Source organism: Sturnira hondurensis, unplaced genomic scaffold (assembly GCF_014824575.4).
Source record: "Sturnira hondurensis isolate 20B ecotype Veracruz unplaced genomic scaffold, ASM1482457v3 Scaffold0000648, whole genome shotgun sequence".
Taxonomy (NCBI): Eukaryota; Metazoa; Chordata; class Mammalia; order Chiroptera; family Phyllostomidae; genus Sturnira; species Sturnira hondurensis.
In genome coordinates, this window is record NW_028073279.1 from 4,442,872 (window position 1) to 4,452,151 (window position 9,280).

At 42.5% G+C, this 9,280-nt stretch overlaps 1 pseudogene; it reads right to left on the reverse strand.

Annotated features, from left to right (window-relative positions):
- Positions 1–6,632: 6,632 nt before the first annotated feature.
- LOC118985571 (40S ribosomal protein S8-like) lies at positions 6,633–7,260 on the reverse strand (annotated as a pseudogene).
- Between the last annotated feature and the right edge of the window lie 2,020 nt (positions 7,261–9,280).

A 9,280-nucleotide genomic window follows, 5' to 3' on the forward strand; every position in this document is an offset into this window, starting at 1 on the left:
GCTCAAGTGTTAGCATGCACAGTATCTAACAAACTGAATTCACAGTTTAAGCAATTAAAAGGCAGGAAATATCACATAAAAATTTGGATTGCTGGCTTCTGTGGAAAAACTGGAAGATCTGGAGTTATTAAGATCTGCTTTTCTGGATGATAATTGGCAGAAATTGGGTGGAAGCTGCACTTTCAAGGCTGGGATGCACTTTCCAACTTCACTGCCAGGCTTGCATTCACTAGCACACTGCATGCCTGGGACCGAGGCACTTAACTGGGAGCTTCCAACATACACTACCTTTTAAACAAGCAACACTTGATGGAAATGCCCAGAAGAAAATACATACTTCAACTAGTAACTGAATTCTCATCAGATGTCCCAAATTAAAGGCACAAAAGTGCAGATCAGACAAATGCAAAGACAAGCTTTAGATGTGGGCAGGAGTAATGCCCATTCACGTGATCCCTTCACACATTATTTTGGTACTGTGAGAGCATTCCACACAGTAGCTATGATGGTCAAATGACCCAAAGCTAGAGAAATCTAATGACCACTCTCTCCCTGGGATTACAAGCAGGAATGTGCCAGAATGAACTACCATTTAAACTACAGGTGGCAAACACAAGGCCCAGGGGGCCAAATCTGGCCCTCCATCTTGTTTTTCCAGCCCAGGACCTTGTTTCTACCTGGTGGCAGCGCTCAGCTCTCACTTAACTGTTAAGGAGTAGTTACAATTATACAGCCCTAAAATTACATTTGGCCCTTTGAAGGCAACCGTGAGGCTGATGTGGCCCCCAGTGAAAATGAGTCCGACGCCCCTGATATAAACTATAGTTCATTGGCAGAGTAAGCCTGCACTCACCTCCTCCTTCCTTCAGCCCAGTACTTCAGTGAGGTGTGGAATGTGTAAGGTTTCAAAGGAGATTCCCCGCTGAAGCCTCTGGTCACTTCCTTCCAAGCCCTGGCAAAAGAGCAGTATACTCTACTGATCATTAACTCCTCTATTCCAGGGCCCATGGAATTTGTGGCTTTTACTTTGCTGGGCACTTATACAGTGATTAGGATTTTATTAATAATTTTAGCCAAAGAAAAATTGTTATTATAGAAAGTGGAAAAGTAAGATAAAAAGGTCATTTCTTTTATGCCAGTTATACCATGTTGAGGGTTTAGTAAATGTTACAGGCCACAGGAAGAATTCCTAACTCCTTTTCATGTTTTATAAAAACTTTCTTGATATGCCTACCTCACTGTCACCTCCGCAGCTCCTTCTCCCCAAATTCAGGCTCCCTTTGTGCTTACCTGCTCTCATTTTTTCAAACACACTGTGTCCTCTCTTCTCGACCTCTGCACATGCTCTTGCCTTGACCTAGAACACGTTCACCACCACACCCATTGGTTGCATACAGTTATCTATCGCAGTATAGCAAATTAACCAAATTTAGCAGCTTAAAACAACAAATGTTTACCATCTCACAATTTCTATGGGTCAGGAACCTGGAAAGAGCTCACCTGGGAGGTTCTGGCTCAGGGTCTCTCATAAGCTTACAGTCAAGCTGTTGGCCATGGTTCCTGTCACCTGACGACTTGCCTCAGAATGGAGAATCCACTTCCGGGACGGCTCGCCCAGACAGCAGCAGTCTCTGTTCCTCACCACCTACTGGCAAAGACTGTTGGGAACCGCCCTGCCTGGTTTCAGAAGCTGTAACCCCCACATGGCTAAGGCTGAGTGAGCAACCTTCAGACCATAAGGAGACAAAGCTTATCTCCCTGGCAGGTGTGCAGCTTCTGCTCTCTTTTTCATAACTGGCCTCCCATGCTTGATCAGTTAGCCTATAACAAGTAAGATTCCCCAAGAGGGGAATGATCTAAGACAGGCATGATTATGCGGAAGCCCCAGGGAAGGACTGGGGGGCTATGGAGAAAAGGCATGATGGACCCTCACTCCTTGGCTTTGATGAAGCCTGACTCCCCAAGTCCAAGAGAAGTCTCTGAAAATTCCTTGGCTGTCTGCCTCCTCTGCCTGACCTAAGCCTGAAACAATGATGGAGGGCGGTGCAGCCCTGTGCTGGAAAGGGCAGGCTCCCTGGGGTGATCAGACCTGAGAAAGGATATGTAAAATCCTGCGAAGTCTGCTTTGCTAAGAATGCTCTTAGTTAAATGATAAAGACCTGAGCAGGAAATGAGTTTGTTTCCCAAAGTTTTGTAGCCTTTTAACTGATAGACCCTGACTCAGAAGAAGTCCTAATTGTTCTTTGTATGCTATTTACTATTTGATCCTTACTGCCTGACAATGATTAATGAGCTGTACCTGTATTCCTGTGCAAATTAAACCCAATAAAAGCCTGTCTGGGCAAGGGTCAGGGTGCTCTCTCCTTGAGAGAGTGGCCAGGTCGTTCTGAGTTACTCGCCCCTTGAGAGAGTAGCTGTGCCATCCCTTTTCCCACACAGGACTCATGTGAATTTGTCTCATATCTCATCCGTGACGCCGCAGGCACTGCAGGCCGGTGCCCGAGTCAAAGACCTCAGCTCCTTGTCATGTGGGCCTCTGCACATGGCTGTCTGAGTGTCCCAGCAACACACCAACTGATTTCCAGAAAGGAAGTGACTCGAGAGCGCAAAGCAGAATCCAGGCGTCTTTTATGACCTCTTCTTAGAGAGAAGCATCATTACTTTGGCTATATTCTTTTATTTAAAAATAAGTCACTAAGTGTAGCCTATGCTCAAGGGAGGAAAATTAAACTCTGTATTTTGAGGCAAATGTCAAAAAGTTTGTGGACACATTTTAAACCACCCCAGCCTGGTTAAAGCCAAATTTCAACCTGGCTGGTTACTTTCTTGGCTAGTCTCTGACTCTCTCAAGACTGGGTTGGTATCTCTGTTTGACACCCAGGAAGTATCTCCGCTAGTGGTACTACGCTGCTGAAAGTATTCCCTATTTGCTAGGTTGTCTTTTGCAGTAGAAAGTAAACAAATTAAAGCAGGGACTGTGTCCTGCTCACACTCTTCCTGCCAAGCCTGACACAGTGCGTGGCCTTCAGTAAGCCATTCGAGGTTTGTAAAAAAATCATCCCATTCAAAGGGGTGTTTCTCCTGCCTTCCCACAGGATAAGCAGGAAAAGAAAAAATACATTTTATTGCACATCCTTTTCTATGCCTTGAACTTTTTATATATTATCTTAGAGACACATGGAAACTTTGAGAGAAGCATACCTGTGTGGTGGAAAAGAACGAAGAATTGTATTTTTATACTCTCCTGCCGTCTATAACTGAAGACACTTGGATGCATAATTAGACTCTTGGAACTTCAGTTTTCTCCTGAAAAGATTAAAGGATATAACAGGGCAATGTGAATGAAAGGGAAGTACAAATCATAAAACATCATGTAAATATAATATAAAAATATTAGTATATCTCAAATTCCCATGGAGTATGGATGACATCGCCAAACATGAAGATACTCTCATATTTGTAAACTTTTTTCTTTGTAACTCTTTTCTTAAATTTTTAAAATCATTTTTATTACTGTTCTATTACATTTGTCCCAATTTTTCCCCTTTGCCCTCCTCCACCCATTCTACCTCCCACTCCCACAGTCAATTTCCACACTGTTGTCTATGTCCGTGGGTCACTCGTACATGTTCTTTGTCTAGTCCCTCCCCCTTCTTTCCACCATTCTCCCTCTCCCTCCTTCTCTGTGGTCACTTTCTGTCTATTCTCTGTTTCCATGCCTGTGGTTCTATTTCATTCATTAGTTTATTTTGTTTATTTGGTTTGCTCACCTCTTATACGTGTGATCATATGGTATTTGTCTTTCACTGACTGACTTACTTCACTTAACATAATCTGTATAAACTTAACCAAAGGTAAAACTTTTATCTCAGTGATAACCCGTATTTTAATTAATTCATTGAATATTGATTGAACTCTTACCATCTGTATGTTCAAGATACACACCAGGTGTTCAGACACCTTAATATCTTCAATAGTCCAAAGGCTGATATAAACTTCTCAAAATCTTTGTATACAAAGTTGTTATAAATTCGCTTGTAACAATTAGCACTTTTAAAATGACAAGAGGAAAGTTGCCAGAACAACATACAAACAGTGGACTACAGGCCTTAGTCATTTCTTGCATCGGAAGGTCTGGTAGCACCTGCTGCTGCTCAGGGCTTGGGCACAAAGTGTTGGTACATGGCATTCAGCAAGTGCTTAATGTTGGTTTAACAGAAACATGTATGAATGACCCACGGACATGGACAACAGTGTGGGAATCAACTGTGAAAGTAGGGCATAGGATGGGCGGAAGAGGGCAAAGGAGGAAAATGAGGACAACTGTAACAGAATAACACTAAAAATGATTTAATTAAAAATAATTAACTATTGTAAATGGCTCTCCCTTGCACAAGCATCATTAAATTCTATAGCTAGATGGAATGGCTGAGGTTTACCATTCAGCTGCTTCATTTTGCAGAGAAGGAAAGAGAAACTCAGTAAGGTTAAGCACTAAGATCATACAGGCGGGTAATAACAGTTTAAACGCCAGTAAATCTTCTGACTCCCAGTTCCATGTGTTTTTCAACATAGTGTGCATTACCTTTAGAAAATACTTGGCTCTATTTTGAGAGTTTATTAAGAGAGATAAACTTGCCTCTGTCTCTGCACTTACAAAATGATGAAAAAATAACATTGATTTACCTAATAGGCTTCCTCAGAGGACTAGAAAATCATGATGTCAATGAACTACTTCCCCTGTTTCATGAATTAGTCCAATTACAGCAATTGTGGCCAAAGTTTACAGACAAGCAACAGACGTATGAATCTCTCAGCCTCGAGGGTAACATTTAATGCAACGATCAAAATTGGGCACGAGAGGGATCCTGCAAAAGGTGAGTGTTGTAGCTTCCTTCTTGATACAGTAATGCCCAGGGTGAGCCGAGTGTAAACAGCAACCTAGGAGGAAAGTGCACAAATTGTACTTCCATGTTGTGCCTTCCTTCATCTTTATTTTCCTGATTACTGAAGGACAGTAGTACCCCCTGCCCCCTGAAACAAAAGGAAGCACCGTACATCAGATCACTATGCTCGGCAACCTGTGAATTCCCCGTGTGTCAGTTTCCCAATTCAGATTATTCGGAGGTCACTGAAGGGAGAGCATTTGAGTTCTACCTGTTTGCTTGAGGAAAAGGAGCTACGCTATGTGCTAATCTCATTTTTTGAGATTACTCTCATTACTGCCCCTTCCCCTCAACTTCTGATCTTGGACTTGTGCTTTTCACATATCATGGTAATATTCTCCATGGGAGTATGATTCAGATCAAATCATCAGGGGCAAGGAGTGGGCCAAGCTGGGCCTACATCAGCACTTCTTAAGGAATTTGGCCTTGAGGTGGAAAATGTCAAGTGACAGAAACTTAGTTATCTGGAGAGTTACACTTGTGGACCCCTCAATGGGCATGAACAGTGATTCATCTCACACAGGAAAATAGTCGCTAGGTTCCCGTTTCCCAGAAGAATGTGTCTGGTCTGCTTGTCCGAATTCCAAGGGAAAAAACCTTCAATATGCCTAACATCTGGGGAAAGGAATTATGACTTGGAATGAAGGTAAAACAAATTATTGTGCAGGTTCTAAAGCAAAATCAGCACACAAATTGTAAGAAATACAGTGTGGTGGTTAAAATGTAAGTTTTAACATCAGAACTTGGTTTAAAATTAAGCTTTATATGTGAGTTTCATGAACCAGGGATGAAAGATTAAAACTTATTTATAAACTGGAGCTAATAATACCCATCTGATGGCAAAGTTGTGAGGATAAGGAAAATGACAACTCTAGGTTATTTATCCCGTGCCCACAGCGTACTGAGTGTTGAATACACTGTCTTTCATTACTGCGAATAAGAAAACCAAACAAATCAAACTCAAACCTCTAGTTTTCTCTACTCATTAAGAATTCGAGCTTGCAATTTATACTTGCTTTCACCATAAATATGTGAGGGATTACTAAATTGATCTAAATTCCCTGGGCCTATTGATATAATGAGAACATTAATTCCTGTCCCTAAGTATGGGCCTGGGTTCTATAAAGATGCAAAACTCTAAACTTCCAAGACATAAATGGCAGTAAGCCTAAACTGTCTCCTCTTTCAAAGGGCACATTCAGACACTAGAGTGAAAAACTGTGCTGGTTAGAGTGGAGCTTAGCCAGGAGACAGGTATGTCTTCCCAAATAGCTCCATTAACAAAACCCTGAGCTACTCCACCCCAAAATACTTCACAACAAATTATTTTCTTCAACCAGAACCGATTTCAGCATTATGCAAAGGAAAATACCAAGAGAGCAAAAGTCCAGGGTAATCACATTTGGTGATATTTTGCTGTCCAATTTAATTTGCTTTTCCCTCTTGTGAGTAAGTAAGCCTAATGACCTAAGTATAATGCAGAATGAAAAATTACAATAATACTTTAGTGTCATGGCAAGCAGCCAGTTCCTCCAAAGTACTGTTGCCAGATAAAGTACAGGATGCCCGGTTAAATTTGAATTTATGATAAGCAATGGATATTTTTTTACCCAAGAATAAGCACCTTTATTATATGACCATTTTGTTTATCTTAACATGAGCTTTAAAGAAAAGGGGAAAGAAGATTTATTTGGCTTTCTGGGCCTTAATTTTCCTCAGATTGGACTCCAGATCCTTGCCTTTTAGCACACAGCCATCTGGCCGGGCCCCACTGGCCTGGCCTTGAAGGAATGCCTGCAAGAAGCTTGCCCTGATGGAACTGCTCCTCTAGAAGACTGCTGATTTCGGCATTCTTTTTTCCTTTCATCATATTTCTTCTGCGTTTTCTTTTTTGTTTGTTTGTTTGTTTGTTTAAAATCTCTTCCTCCTCAGAAGTCAGCTTGGCCCTCCTTCTTGCAGCCCAGGGACAATGCCTAATGGGATTCAAACCACCGTCAGTACGGTGGGCTGTCAAGGAGCACGATCAGTTAGTTCTTCATTATGGCCTTGGTACCAACCAGTTCATTATTGGGTGCATTGTGGATGACATCAATAATCCTTGGTTTGCACACATAACACTCTGCATCCCAGGAGTAGTTGCCCACGTCCACCTTCAAGGCTCGGTACTTCCTTTTGCCTCGGCACACACAAACTGTGTATATGCGGCAGGGCCAAGGCAGCAGGGCACCCCAGCTCACACTTTTTTGTTCTTGTGGTAGGGCCTTCTCTTGTCCCTGGTCTTGGGGCCCTTGTGCCTGTCCTGAGAGATGCCCATGGCTTGGCGCAGGCTGGAAAGAGAGCTGAATAATTTTTCTAAAGATAAGTATATTCCAGACTTAGCCTGACCTCTGAAGGTGGACTTAGAAAAACCATCAGGGGCACCCCCAGTGACCAGGATTCATGTCAGATACACATTTGCTAAAACTGGCAACCCTATTACAAAGGAACTGGAACATAGTAACTTCTACGGTTAGTTACTTGTCATACAATTGTTTGATCACCCTTCAAAAAACCATATCCTAATATAGTTCAGACATTTTCAGTACTTTTTTCTTTTAAAGGGCTAACAAAAACTATAGATTAGAAATTTATTGAATGCAATCACTTTTTATAATTTGATTTTATATAATTGCTTTTTATATTACTGATAATTCCATAAAGAGGAATTTAACATGCATAAAAACAGGGCTTAACTTTCCATAGATAATCATGAAATAAATAGGCCAGTGCAAGCTTCTGGGAACAAGAGAGAAAAGTTTTACCCTTATGATTGGAACCAGCTGGGAGATTTTTTTACCTTAAAGCCTGTGATCATTTAGACACAAAGAAACTTCCAATTCCAAATTCTGAACAGCTTTCACCAACGATATCACAGTACAGAGTGATATATTTTGGACCTGAAATTAAATCAGTATTATGTAATTATAAATGGAAAAGTTAAATGTCACCCATTCTGATTTTGGACATTTCCAGTTTCATGCCATCAAGGTTTTAATGCTTTTGGACTGCCTCCTGGCTGATAAGAGAGGAATTCCAGGAAATTCATTCCAAATCTGTGAAGAGTTCCAGTGTCTTCACAAAACATGCCTCCAAAGAGTTTTATAGAATCTCCCTCTCACAAGCAGACTGCCCGGTTCATCTGAGTCTTCCAGTGTGAGAGAGACTTGCCAGGATGTAGCAACAAGCCCCAGTGTGTGATGTTTATTTCTAAAGTTCCTCAGGCTTTAGCACGGGTAATAATCTTCATGACCTCTGACCCCTGAACTCGTCACTGGAGGAATCCAAATCTCTCTGCATTACCTGAACAGTCCCTGGTGGATTTTGACCCAAAATGAATAAGACCCAATTCTTGACCTCGGAAGTGCCATGGGGTCAACAGAGCTGCTGTCTGAGTCATTACCACTTCCTCATCCATGTCTGTGGGTTCTTTTTCCACTGCCCTGTGGCCCTTAAACTGAGAAAGGACTCCACACCCACCCCTACCCTCCAGCCAGCCTTGCGTGGTTCATGGCAGGAAGAGTCCATCTCTATATGTGGCTCCTCCTAGGCAACCTGCTCTTTTTGTTTTTCATAGCCTCCCCACTCAAGGAATTTAGGAGAAATTCCCAGTGCTTGGCCAGAAGCTATGTCAGTGGTTCCTGCAGGGTCTCACTGTGGAGAGCAGGACCAATAAAATGGCATTGGTCTGACGAAGACAGCATAAAGTATATAAAACAAAGTGGAGTCACTTATGTCAACCAAAATGGCTGTCCATCAGCCGTGACACTTTGATTCAAGAGGGAAACTACCTAAGTTAGAACAAACAAATCTGGCAAGGAGAGATGTCTGCCCACATGGTCAGAATAGACACATGGCAAGGAGACACACCTAAGGTACCTGCACATGTGATCAGAATAGTCATGTCTGCAGAATGGGACCACCAACAGACAGGCTCCTGGGCAAATTCACCACTTGCCAGCAGGAGTGCCAAGACATTTATCAAAAAGACTTAGAAGAGTGGAGCACATCACTTTCGAGGTATCTCAGGGTATAACTAAGGCGGGTTCTAGACCCCTGCTGAGACAGCAAAGCTCCACACACCAGGTGCTGCTCTATGTCACGCTGATCTCCCTTGGCATCAGCCACCAGAGGCTCTGCCCTGCTGGACTGAGGACTTCAACTGCCCTGCTGCCCACCTTGCTCTGGAGGCCCTTCCTTGCAAGATGCTGACAACCCCTTTGTCCACCGTGCTGTCTCCTGGACCTATAAATTGAGACTCTGGGACTCAGGTTCATTATCTCGCATTGATTGCTGTG